The sequence below is a fragment of the Eurosta solidaginis genome, chromosome 1 (assembly GCF_040869045.1).
Source record: "Eurosta solidaginis isolate ZX-2024a chromosome 1, ASM4086904v1, whole genome shotgun sequence".
NCBI classification, from domain to species: Eukaryota; Metazoa; Arthropoda; class Insecta; order Diptera; family Tephritidae; genus Eurosta; species Eurosta solidaginis.
The window spans coordinates 207894565-207907478 of NC_090319.1; the positions used below are offsets into that span (position 1 = coordinate 207894565).

Genomic DNA, 12914 nt, shown 5'->3' on the forward strand with positions numbered 1-12914 from the left:
GGGAAACAGACTCTTAGTCCCTGCCTCCGTTTGCACCGTCTGCCAGCACAGAATATATAGGTTTGCGACATCCGCTCAATGCAGCTCCTGCCTTGGGTGGTGCCACTTTCCTAGATGTTCTGGTCTCCGCGACGGCAACCCCTCGACGGGTTTCATCGCGCCATGTTGCCAGGTCGCAAACCCAAATCATCCGGGTACCCCAATGCTTGCCCAAGGGCGCCCAGTCCCAAGGCCACAACAGCAATTGCGTCCTGGCCTTCCACAACCTAGGCGTAGTCACCCCTCACTTACCCCTAGAGTGGCGGCGTCACCCCTCATGCACTTCAGAATTCTGCAGTTCAACTGTAATGGACTAACTGGGAAGATTACGGAGATAGTCGATTTCATGAAGCGGCACAACATCCGCATTGCTGCGATTCAAGAGACTAAACTCACAGCAAGATCTGAATTGCAGACCTGCTCTGGTTATAATGTCCACAGGAAAGACCGCGAGAGCGGAAATGGAGGCGACCTCGCGTTTATTATACACCACTCTGTGCAATATCATATATTTGATCCTGGCATCGACCGCAGTGACAATGTCTTAGAACGTCAAGGCCTATCTGTCCGGTCAGGCGATGCAAATCTAGAAATCATCAACATCTACATCCCTCCTGTCACCTGTTGCCCCAGTGGATACCGCCCTAATATCGAGGCCTTACTCACTGGCAACAATCGCATTATCTTAGGCGATTTCAATGCCCATCACGACCTATGGCATTCAAACTTGCGGGCGGACAGTAGGGGTGAGATGTTAGCGGATCAAATAGACGAAACGACGTTCTGCACAATAAATGGAGACGCCCCCACACGTATGGTAGGAAGCTGTCATAGCTCGCCAGATATCTCAATCGTGAGCGCAGAACTCGTAAACTGCGTCAACTGGCAGCCGATGGTAACATTGGCATCCGACCACCTGCCCATACTTATTTCGTTCGAGCGTACCGCCGACTTCATCGTCACCGAAAAACGCACTTTCATAAACTTCAAAAAAGGAAAGTGGGAAAGAATATAAATCTGCAACAGACAGCAGCTTTGCTGCCCTCCCTATCCCGACTGATGCCCGCCAAGGGGAGCGTGCCTTCCGTAAGGTTATTGAATCCGCCTCGGCACATTTCATTCCCGCCGGAAGAATTCCCGAAATCCGGCCCCACTTCCCGGCGGAGGCCGCGAGCTTAGCGAGGGAACGCGACCTTATAAGACAGCTTGATCCAGGCGACCCCCAAATAAGGGATATAAACCAACGCATCAGATTGCTTGTGGACGAACACAAGCGGGCGAAATGGGAAGAGCACCTAAGAGGTTGTAACCTCTCTACCGGTGTAGGTAAACTTTGGTCCACCGTAAAGTCCCTATCGAATCCGACTAAGCACAAAGACAAAGTTTCCATCGCCTTTGGCGATAAGGTGCTGTCGGATGCGAAAAGATGCTCGAGCGCTTTCTGCCGACAATATATAATGCATCCTACGGTCGACAAAGATAGACGGAGAGCCAATAGACACGCACATAAACACAAACTCAACGCGTCACCAATTACCATCACCGCTAGAGAGGTTGAGGACGCCATTGGTCGCGCTAAACCATCCAAAGCAGTGGGCCCAGACGGCATAGCCATGCCGATGCTTAAAAACCTAGGGAAAGAGGGTTTCAAATATTTAGCGCATGTCTTCAACCTGTCTCTTTCCACCTTTGTCATACCCAAGAAATGGAAAATGGCCAAGGTGGTCCCGCTACTAAAGCCTGGGAAACCAGCTAACGTAGGTGAGTCATATCGTCCGATATCTCTCCTATCGCCAGTGGCAAAGACGCTTGAAGCCATTTTGCTCCCTTATTTCCAAGCACATTTGCAGCTAGCCCCTCATCAGCATGGCTTCAGAAAACTCCATAGCACTACCTCCGCGCTAAATGTCATTAGCACCCAGATAAATTGCGGTTTGAATCAATATCCCCACCATAGAACAGTACTCGTAGCGTTAGACCTATCAAAAGCTTTTGATACGGTCAACCATGGCTCGTTACTGCAAGACCTGGAAGGGTCTACCCTTCCCCCATGTCTTAAAAGGTGGACCGCAAATTATCTGGGTGGTCGGCAGGCATCGGTGCAATTCAGAAACGAAACATCAAAACAAAGGAGAATTAAACAAGGGGTGCTACAGGGTGGTGTCCTATCCCAGCTTTTGTTTAATTTCTACATATCTAAGCTACCTTCACCACCGGAAGGAGTCACAATCGTTTCCTACGCCGATGACTGCACAATAATGGCCACAGGCCCAGGCCCAAAGATCGATGAGCTATGCAATAAAATAAACGGCTATCTCCCTGACCTCTCCAGTTTTTTCGCCTCGCGAAACCTGGCATTGTCACCGACTAAATCTTCCGCGACCTTATTTACAACATGGACGCCCCAAATGTCGACCATATTGAACATCCACGTCGATGGCACTACGCTACCGACTGTCCTACACCCCAAAATCTTGGGTGTGACGTTTGATCAGGATCTACATTTTGGTGCGCACGCAACCGCAATTGTTCCAAGAATTCAGAGCCGTAATAAAATCCTCAAATCCCTTGCTGGCAGTACCTGGGGAAAAGATAAAGAAACGCTCTTGACCACATACAAAGCAATTAGCCAGCCGATTACGTGCTACGCGTCACCCATATGGTCGCCAAGCCTAAAAACCACCCACTGGAAGAAACTACAGGCCTGCCAAAATACTGCTCTCAGAATCGCCACGGGCTGTCTTCTTATGTCCCCAGAACACCATCTGCATAATGAGGCGAGAATACTCCCCATCAGGGAGAGAAATGAGATGCTGACCAAACAGTTTCTGTTGAATACCCAGAAACCTGGGCATCCCAACAGACATCTGATTGACGAACCAGCACCGCCTAGGGGCCTAAGGAGTCATCTCCGTAAGCATTTTGAGGAAATACGGCACCTGAGAACCCAGCCGTATGAAGCGGAAAAACACAAGCAGGTCCTTGGTGAACTCCATAGACAGGCGTCGGACCTTTATGTCGGGAATTGCCCGGTGAATCCAGTACTTGAAGAAAAATATCCAGAACTCGCAGAAGAGGAACGCATACTCCCCAGGGAAACGCGTGTCACTCTTGCTCAACTTCGTTCTGGATACTGTAACAGGTTAAACTCTTACCTATCCAGAATCAACCCCGACATACAAAATGTATGCCCTGCTTGCAATGTGTCCCCACATGACACCAACCATCTCTTTAATTGTAATGTGGAACCAACGCCTCTAACACCCCTTTCCTTATGGTCCACCCCTGTTGAAACGGCAAGTTTCCTTGGACTCCCGTTAGAGGATATTGATGACAATTTGTGATCGGTCGCGGCTATTAGGTGGGGCGAGCATTGCTACAACAACAACAACAACTAGACTATTACCTTCAACGGACAGCTGATAGCCTCTGATGCTAGCGATGCATGTATTTTAGGTTGTACATATGTTAAATAACATTGTATAAGCTTTTATAAATAAAAAAAATTCACTCTGTGGGTTCACAAACCCCCCTATTGCAAATGTCGATTGCAGTAGATAGTCGACCGCTTTATAATGTATACAAATTATGTTATATACATCGGAAAGTTGATAACAAAATCTGTCTTGTATAAAATAACTGTTTATAATTGTCCAAAGATTTGGCGATTAATTTGTATAGTAATAATATTAAATGCAAAAAATGGAATCGACAAATTGTCGAATCTATTCCGACCGACCCCCGCAATAGGGGGGAAAGTTTCTTACTTTTTTGTATTTAAATTACACTGTATACCTACCATCTGCCCCAATTTCACTTCCTATTTGTGCCCAAATATTATTTTTGCGCTGCATATTCATATAGTGTTCATTCTTTAGATCATAAAGTTCAGGGAAATTGCTTATTTGCAAAATTAACTGCTCTTCGTCAACCGACATGTTTGTAAATAAATATTTGAAAATGTCCTAGAAATGCCGCGAGGTAATGCACACCTAGCAACAGTGGACCGAAACGTCGCAGCATTTTTGCCTAGTAGGCAACTTGATCGTGTCGTGTCGTACAACTGTCGCAAAATGTGCATGGTTCCATAAGAATACATGCAAAGAATTATTTGTCGCAACGTGTCGTGCTGGTGTCGGTATATGTCGCGTCGTATAGTGTGCATGAACCTTTAGGCAAAAATCCGCGTATGTTTTGTCGGAACGTGTCGCTATATGTCGCGTCTTATAATGTGCATTAACCTTTAAACTTCTGTTAAGCACATGATCCCTACAAGACGAGGGTAACCAGTTCACCCACACATTCAAAGCTTTTTTCGATCTCCACTAACACATCGACGTTTCATGCTGTCATCGAAATGACAGTTCATTAATTATTCCGGAAAAATTGAAACGCAAAAAAAATATAAATTGTTTACAACGAAAAATATCTTGTGCTTTTAGTTGTGACATGTGACGGAAATTAAAAATTTTGTTGCAGAGAACACCTTTTTGCGTTGGCGACCTTCGCCCAAAATAACATTAAGTTAATTTGAGTTGTGACATGTGACGGAAATTAAGAATATTGCTGCAGAGACCATCTTTTTGCGTTGGCGGCCTTCGCCCAAAATAATATTAAGGGTAAAGTTTTACAAGACGGTACACCACCTAATTTAAAAATATCAAATAATAATAAAAACGGAGCTCGAAGCGCGCCTTTTGATTCCACGTTTGATAATTTTTGATAAAAATTGGGTGGTGCACCGTCTTTTAAATCGTTACCATATTAAGTTGTATAGAACCGACGGGATGGCCTACAAGGTTTTATGTCAACTAAATCGCTCCCGATATGGTCGGGCTAGTACCTTAATGGTTCCCGGAACGTACCCGATCTGCATCCGGCAAAGGACCACCAAAGTCCATAACGGGGAGTGTCCTTATCGCTACAACAACAACAACATTATTTACTTTCTGATTTTCATTCATACGTATGTGAATTTTTAAATAATAAAAAAAATGTTATATTATTCTAATAGATAGCATCTCCGCCGGGTTGCGATTCAGCTCAGAATATGCCACAATCAAAGGAAATCTACAAAAACAAGGTACTTTACAAGCAACATGCTTTGGAATACGGTACCAAACTGGTTGGATGTATTTCCCTAAAAAAGGCTGGAACTACGCATCTTGGGTTGCCAGTATTTGCTTCGGTAATTTATATTGATTTGTAGTGATTAAAAATTGCAATAGTAGATAATGTAATGTGAATTAAAATTGAATAGGTAGCCGGAGCAAAAAAGGCAACTGATCGGCCTGCAACTGTTATTTATGTGGTGCCACCGGGAGCTGCTGCTGCTATCCTAGAAGCATTAGAAGCAGAAATGTCTTTGATTTTTTGCATCACCAAAGTTGTGCCATAACATGATAGGGTTCGCGTTAAGCACGCTCTCTTAAGGCAAAAAAAATCGCGTCTAGTCAGGCCCGATTGTCCAGGAATCATCGCACCAGAAAGGGTAAGTAAATTGGCTACCATATTAAATATATAAGCAACATGTATGAATTTTTTAGTGATAATTTGTCATGCTTTTGTTGATAATCAACTGAAGAATGCAAATACGACAGAGTTCGAAGTTCATGTGAAAACCAATTAATTTTTAATTAGCATTTGGAGAGAAAAATACATATGTATGTATGCATAGAACTGCATAGAAGGGGAGGAAAAATGAATTATTATCAGTAGATTTGCAAGATTTTTGTCATTTCCCCTGCATCGCAGTTGTCATTACATTGCGTTAAGAGAGGACATCAACACCTTACTACCCACAGCCAGTTAAAATTATTGTAAATTTTGCTCTTTTCATCACTGTTTCAAAACGTGGAAAGTTATATATCGAGCATTCCATGGAGAATGGTGCATTTTAGCAGACTTTCGCATTGCCGGCATTATTAATATTCAATCCCTAGAAGGTTTAATGTAGTCATATCAATAGTTCCCGAGATGGTGGGGCTAGTACCACAATGGTGCTTGTTACCGGAACGTAGATAGATAGATCATTTATTGAGGATTGCACAGTGACTTGCACATCTCCTTCACAGCACCTCATCCTAGCCGACTTCCTTGATGAACCCCAGCAGTGTTCTTTGCTTGAGGGATTAAATGTGGGAATGCTCTGGCCATGGTGAGCCCATAAACTTAGCCCTACGTCTTGAAATTGCGCCGCAAGAAGGATATGGTCCACCGTCTGCTGATCCATCACAAAATCAGTATGTGTTGTTCGATACTATACCCAGCTTTTGCATGTGACTGTTCAGTCTACAGTGTCTTGTAAGAATAGCCGTTGGGGTTCTTAGGTTATCTTTTTGAGAGGCCTATTAATGCCCTATATCGAGTTGTCCTGTAACCCCCTAACAGTAACTTAGATTGACTCAGGCCTGGCATATTGCGCCAGTGTTCTTCCCTATTTCCCTTTCTTCTACTAATAGATGCCCCTGTGGGCCAACTGGCAGGAACGGCTCGGGATCGATGGGCCATGCAGTTGCTGCCTCTCTTACCGTGTTGTCCGCCTGTTGTTGTTGTAGTAGCAGTGCTTCGCCCCATCCAATAGGTGCGACCGATCACAAATTGTCATCAATGTCCTCTAACGGGAGTCCAAAGAAACTTTCTGTTTCAACAGGGGTGGGCCATAATGAGAGGAGTGTTAGAGGCGTTGGTTGCACAATACAGTTAAAGAGATGGTTGGTGACATGTGGGGACACATTACAAGCAGGACAATGTTTTGTATGTCGGGGTTGATTGTGGATAGGTAAGAGTTTAACCTGTTACGTTATCCAGCTCGAAGTTGGGCTAGAGTGACTACTCTCGTTTCCCTAGGGAGAGTGCGTTCCTCCTCTGCTAGTTTTGTTCTTTGAGTACAGTAATCACCGGCATAGAGGTCCGACGCCTGTTTGTGGAGTTCACTGAAGACATGCTTGTGTTTTTTAGATTCAAACGGCTGTGTTCTCAGGTGCCGTATTTCCTCATAATGTAATGAGGCCGTGAACAACAAGAGCCACAAAAGATTTATAAAAGTTACGAGGACGCTGGATTTTGGAATCTAGCCCAGAGCAACCTGTCCGATTCAACCATCCCTTGCACGTGAAACACTGACAAGAGTATTTATTTTTTTAATTTAATTTATTTATTATTACGGCTGTTTAGGCCCAAAACTTAAACTACTAAGTACAATTCATTGTTATAATCACTTATTTCTATTGAATATGCTGTTGGAATGCCATGTGATTCCGATCAGCATATTTACTAGCGTGACAGAGGGACGAGTCAGTGCTCCCAGCTTAAGGCAACAAAATTTGGAACTTATATTTTTCAATTATATGTGTATTTTAAGCTTTCGGAATGTATTAGTCTCCGATCAATGAAGCTAAACATGTCTTTGGATGTTGGAAATTGAAAATAAGTGTATCCAATCACCCCTCAACTTTGTTTAGTAAAGACGCTGTCGGAATGCATGAAGATTCCGATTAGCACAGCTCAACATATAATGGGAGGTTGAAAAGGACGTGTTTCCAATCCCCCTTGCTCCAACTTTTATTTGGCCTTATTTTCGTTAATTTTGTTACACATTATATAATTTTATTGTTATATTTATGCTGTCGGAATGCGAATGATTCCGATCAGCAACAGTAAATACCAGCTGGAAATACCGAATTCCAGCGAAATTAGTTGTTGGAACTGTCTGGAGTTACAGGTGGCGACCGATTTTCTTTTCCTTAGGGCCGGATGCATTGTATTTTGCTGCTACCATTATTACCATTCCCTTTTCGCGCTCCAGTATCGGTATATCATGTAAAAAAATAAAAGAAAAAAAAACTATCTTATTGGAAGGGTTTTACAATGCTCCAATAAACTTTTTTTAAAAGTATTGAAGTTATTACTACTTTTTATGTGATTAGGAAGTTCATTGAAATATTTCAGGCCCTTATATATATGACCGTCCTAAAAAGATTCTTTTCCGGCAAACGCAGCAAACCCATTTCTCAGTACTGGGGTCAGGAGAAGGACCCGGATTGGGGTCGATACCTTCCCGGAAGAGGAGAGTATGGCGCAGACCCGCTGCAAGGATCTGCTGGGGGGTTGACAATTTGTGGGAGAGACGCAACAAATTAAACATGGAGTCCGCCTGCTCATTGCCCTCCACTCCCCTGTGGCCTAGGACCCAGGCCAACAGTACTACGTTGTGTGCTCCTAATTGATTCAGCTTTTCTACGCACTGAAGGACAAGTGCTGACTTTATTTCGAACGCCGCAAGTGCCTTTAGTGGAACCTGACTGCCTGACTGAGTATGGCAATTGTTTCTTTGGGGTATCAGCGCTGAAGGTTCAGCTTAGCGCACTAACTTATGGCGAATACTTCCGCTCGAAAATGCTCGGATGTGCTTTTAGAGTTACTGATATTTTGGTTCTGGGTCCGAAAACTCTGGCTCCAATCCCCTCTGGCGTCTTCGAGCCATCTATGTACCTTCCGATCTTGAGCCTAGTAATACATTGCACCCGCCTATACCTATACAGCCGTACCAAGAGACGGAGCAGCCCATTACATATTGGCACAACCGGAGCACTGCTGGACATCCATCCTATATGAAAGCTATGCATTCAAAAGTGTTTGTACCAGTGACGGGTGCACACCGAACTGGACCAATGTATGCTATATTGAGGCCTGCACAAATACCAAGCTATGTTTATGTAAATAATGTTACTGCTAATGTCAATTTGCACGGTTGAGCACATACAGTACCTACGTTTATACAAGGTGGAACACTGATTCTTATATTTTTATCATCATTAAACTGTAGACTAGACTCATGACGGGTATTCTTACTGGACACTGCCTCCTGGCATCACATGCCTTTAAATTAGGCTTGGTCAGTGATAGCAGATGTAGGAAGTGCGAGTTGGAGGAGGAAACGATCGATTTCATTCTGTGCTCGTGCCCTGCGCTTGCCGGGCTAAGACTCCAGCTGACAGATGTCAGATCTAGAAGCAGCAAGTGGCTTAAGTTCTAGGAAGCCGCTAACCCGCTGGAGCCATGAGAAGCGTGGGTGCACTTTGGGTGTCCCAAGACAAGTTCCGTACCTGCTCCGAATAATTTGATAGATAGATAGATTAGATAGGGATCTGTTCTAGGTCCAACTCTTTGGAATGCGGTGTATGGCGGGGTGCTACAAAACCACCTTCCCGGAGGCACGGAAATTGTCGGCTATGCAGATGATATTGTCGTAGTAGCAGTGGCCAAGAAACTTGATCTGCTCCAAGCATTATGTAATGACGCCATGGGAAGAATAGAGGAATGGTTGACGAACACGGGGCTGGAGATGGCTAGCAATAAGACAGAAGTGGTTCTGATGAGCTCAAAGCGGACTGTGGATGAGTTGGTCCTAACCATAGGAGATTTTCAAATAAATTCAAAGCCCTCCTTGAAATATCTAGGAGTAATCATTGACTCAAAACTAACTTTTAGGGAGCACTTCAGGGCGGTGGGGGACAAAGTTTCTAGAGTTAGTGGAACCCTAACGCGAATAATGCCCAACATCGGCGGCCCAAGCGAAGCTACCCGTCAGCGATTATCCAACGTAACCAGCTCTATAATATTATATGCAGCACCAGTATGGCACAGATCTAAAATGGTCCACCAAAAAGATATACTAGCAGCCTACCGCATTACTGCTATACGAATAGCATGTGCTGTTCCGACGACGCGATCCATGTTTTATCCAGGAAAATCCCAGTAGATCTACTCTCAGGTGAAATGGCCGATCTGTATGGCATTGGATTCAGCCGACCATCTGAAGATGCTAAGAAAACCGCAAGGTCACGAACAATAGTTAGGTGGCAAGAACGGCGGGAAGATTCGAGAAAAGAGCGCTGAACCTTCATGCTAGTCCGGAATATAGCGGAATGGTACGAGCAAAAACACGGCAAACTAAATTACCATCTCACACAGATATTGAGCGGGCACGGTGGCTTGAAGGAATATCTACATAAGCGTGGGATAGAGGAGGATCCTTTCTGTCCAAGCTGTCCGTCCGAATTGGAAGGCGCAGAACATGTAATATTTTACTGCCCTCGTTTTCACGGCGAAAGACTGTCTGTAAACAGAGTTTTTGGAGAGAAACCTTCCATTAGGAATTTAGTTCCACGAATTTGCGGACAAATAGATTGTTGGATTGCTGTGAGCAAGATGGCCTTTATAGTAATGACGAAATTGATGATGCATGCCGAAAGGGAGCGTAGAGAAATGCGCATACGAAGTAGTGGCGACTAAATCGCCTTTGAAGTTACTTTACCAGGTCCTGATTCTAGTTATCTGAAATTTCTCTTGTGCCTTTGGAAAAGAGCTATGTGTGGAGCCCTATTTATGGAACACTTTTCGGCTTATATTAAAAACTTTTAATCTATTCTTACTGATATGAGTTTCTTTTTCATTCTAGGTAATTTGATTTTGACGATGTAAGGATAGAAATATCCCAAATATTCCAGCTGTGGCTGTAAGAACATACATTTGCTCAAATTAGAAGAAAACTGCACGGTTGAGCACATCCTGTATCTACGTTTATACAAGGAGGAACACCACACTACTTTCACGGGGATGTAGCCACCGATCACGTTGTTGTAAGAGCTTATTTTAAATATGTTATTCATAAACACTGATTCTAATATTTTGTTTTGGTTTTTACTTTAGAGTCAACCTGTTATATAAGCGATGTCAGCTATGCCTGTAACTTAAGCGCCTTCAGATGTAATAGTTACCGCGGACGCGGTCACAGGAGTAGTTCACTACGTGGGGATTACACTAATCAAGGACTTTCAATATCGGAAGGATTTCCAGCACTATAACACACCAACAATATGTGCAATCACCCGAATAAATTGTACAACAAACGTTAACACCACATCATCAGCCAGCAACAACAACAACAAACGCAACAAGTTGAAACTTCTAAACAATTAATGCCTAGTGAACCGCCAACATATCCGCAATATGCGCAAACATCAACACCAACATGTGTCGCCTACTTTGCAACACGATGAAGATGGCCAAGGCCAATCTGATTCTAATACTGAAAAATTTATCATGAGACAATGCCCAATGTATGTATTTCAATTAAATTCAGCACATTGTTGGAAAAAGCATCTAAACTTTATGCATCGTGTAGAGAAACCAGAACATTTACAATTTAAATATAACGAACGTGGTGCAAAATGTAAATTTTGTGTTATTCAAGCAGCTACACCAAGCTTCAACAAATTATTGGACCATGAGATTTCTCATATGCCTAATAGTCATTATTTAAAATGTAAATTATGCGATTGGAAGACGAAAATACATTCAAGTATGAATTTTTATTTACGTGTACAACACGCTGAAACAATTGATGTAACAACGAAAAGTTTAGAATTGAATGTTTGTCCATATTGTAATCACAATGGTATTTACGCAAACACTTAATACATCTTTTCTATGTTTAGAATGTGGTGAATAATTTAGAACAAATACAAGTTTACGTGTACACCACAAGATTTGAACGGAAATATCTTGAGGGTATGGTTACACCTATGTGGCATCTACAAGATATTTATAATTACTAGTATGGAATGAATCCGGATATGGAAGAAAACGGAGGTGACGAACCACCATGCTTCTTTGGATTCTGGTGATACTCCTGACATGCTTCCTAATTTCCCTACGTCTGATGTTACTATACCTACCAAACTAATATGACTGCAAACTGATGAGCAACACTACCAGCGCAGGAAAAATAAGAACTTCAAAACAAGGTTTCGGAAAGGGCACGACTATGAATAGACGTTAATGTATTTATATAGTTTATAAATATAAAAATTCACATATGTAAAGTTCGCTAGAGTAATAAGGCAATAATTTAAATTCTAAAAAAACATTGTATATATGAATAATTTATAATTAAATATTATCTGAACATAAAAGACGCGTTTCATTCATAGAAAAAGCGATTTGACAGAAGGTAACCGATACGGGTAACCGATAGACCAGTTACCCGTATTGTTGTTGTTGCATATGTTTTGGTTAGCGATAACGAAAACATAACTGATGAAGTAACTTAAAAATTTAAATAACATCGAGCGAGAAGGAATGTCGAAAACACAATAGGTAAGAGCGAGAAAGAGAGTCACACGTACACTATTTTGAGAGAGCACATGCGTTACCTTTTTCACGACAGCAATGTAAAAGTCATTAAGACGATAATTGGTGAACAAGTTATTGATGACGATTAAGTAATCGATTAGGGAACGGGTACCTGTCTTGTAGGGATGTAATAACGACAAGGTGGTCTATGTAGTGACAGCTCATTTTGAAAGATCCCAATTAATGCGAATGAAGAGTGAAAGGGGAAGAACAGAAGAGGCCGCTTTGTGAAACAGTATTAAATCGAGTACTTTTTCATAGCAAAGCACCTAATCCAAAATAGTAACGAAACTAATATCTTGTCATCTATAATATAAAAATAAGTCGGGTTTTCCTTCCTGACGCTATAACTCCAGTACGCACGAGCAGATTTCCACGGTTTTGCATTCGTTGGAGGGGTCTCGGGCTCTGTGAGATTTATAGCAAAGACAATTCAGGATCGACGCACAGGGTTTGGAGATATAGGCTAAAACGTGGACCCGGGTACCCTAGAATGTGTTTGTAGAATATGGATATCAAATGAAAGCTGTTGAGTGCTTTAGTAGAGGGTAATTTTCATACCGCTGGGTGATTAAGGTCTCGAGATATAGGCCAAAACGTGGGCCCGTGAACGCCTAGATGGTGTTTTTACATTATGGGTATCAAGTTGAAGCTGTTGATGAGTGCTTTAGTACAGA

General features: G+C 42.7%; 1 long non-coding RNA gene across 2 annotated transcripts; it reads left to right on the plus strand.

The window, feature by feature from the left end:
- The first annotated feature begins 4368 nt into the window (after positions 1 to 4368).
- LOC137236998 (uncharacterized) lies at positions 4369 to 12017 on the plus strand. Of its 2 annotated transcripts, none has more exons than XR_010948745.1 (5): positions 4369 to 4658; positions 5054 to 5227; positions 5300 to 5530; positions 10502 to 10682; positions 10753 to 12017. It is a non-coding gene; the product is annotated as an uncharacterized lncRNA (long non-coding RNA). The 2 variants fall into 2 exon arrangements; XR_010948746.1 differs by having other exon boundaries at positions 10531 to 10682.
- Positions 12018 to 12914: the final 897 nt, after the last annotated feature.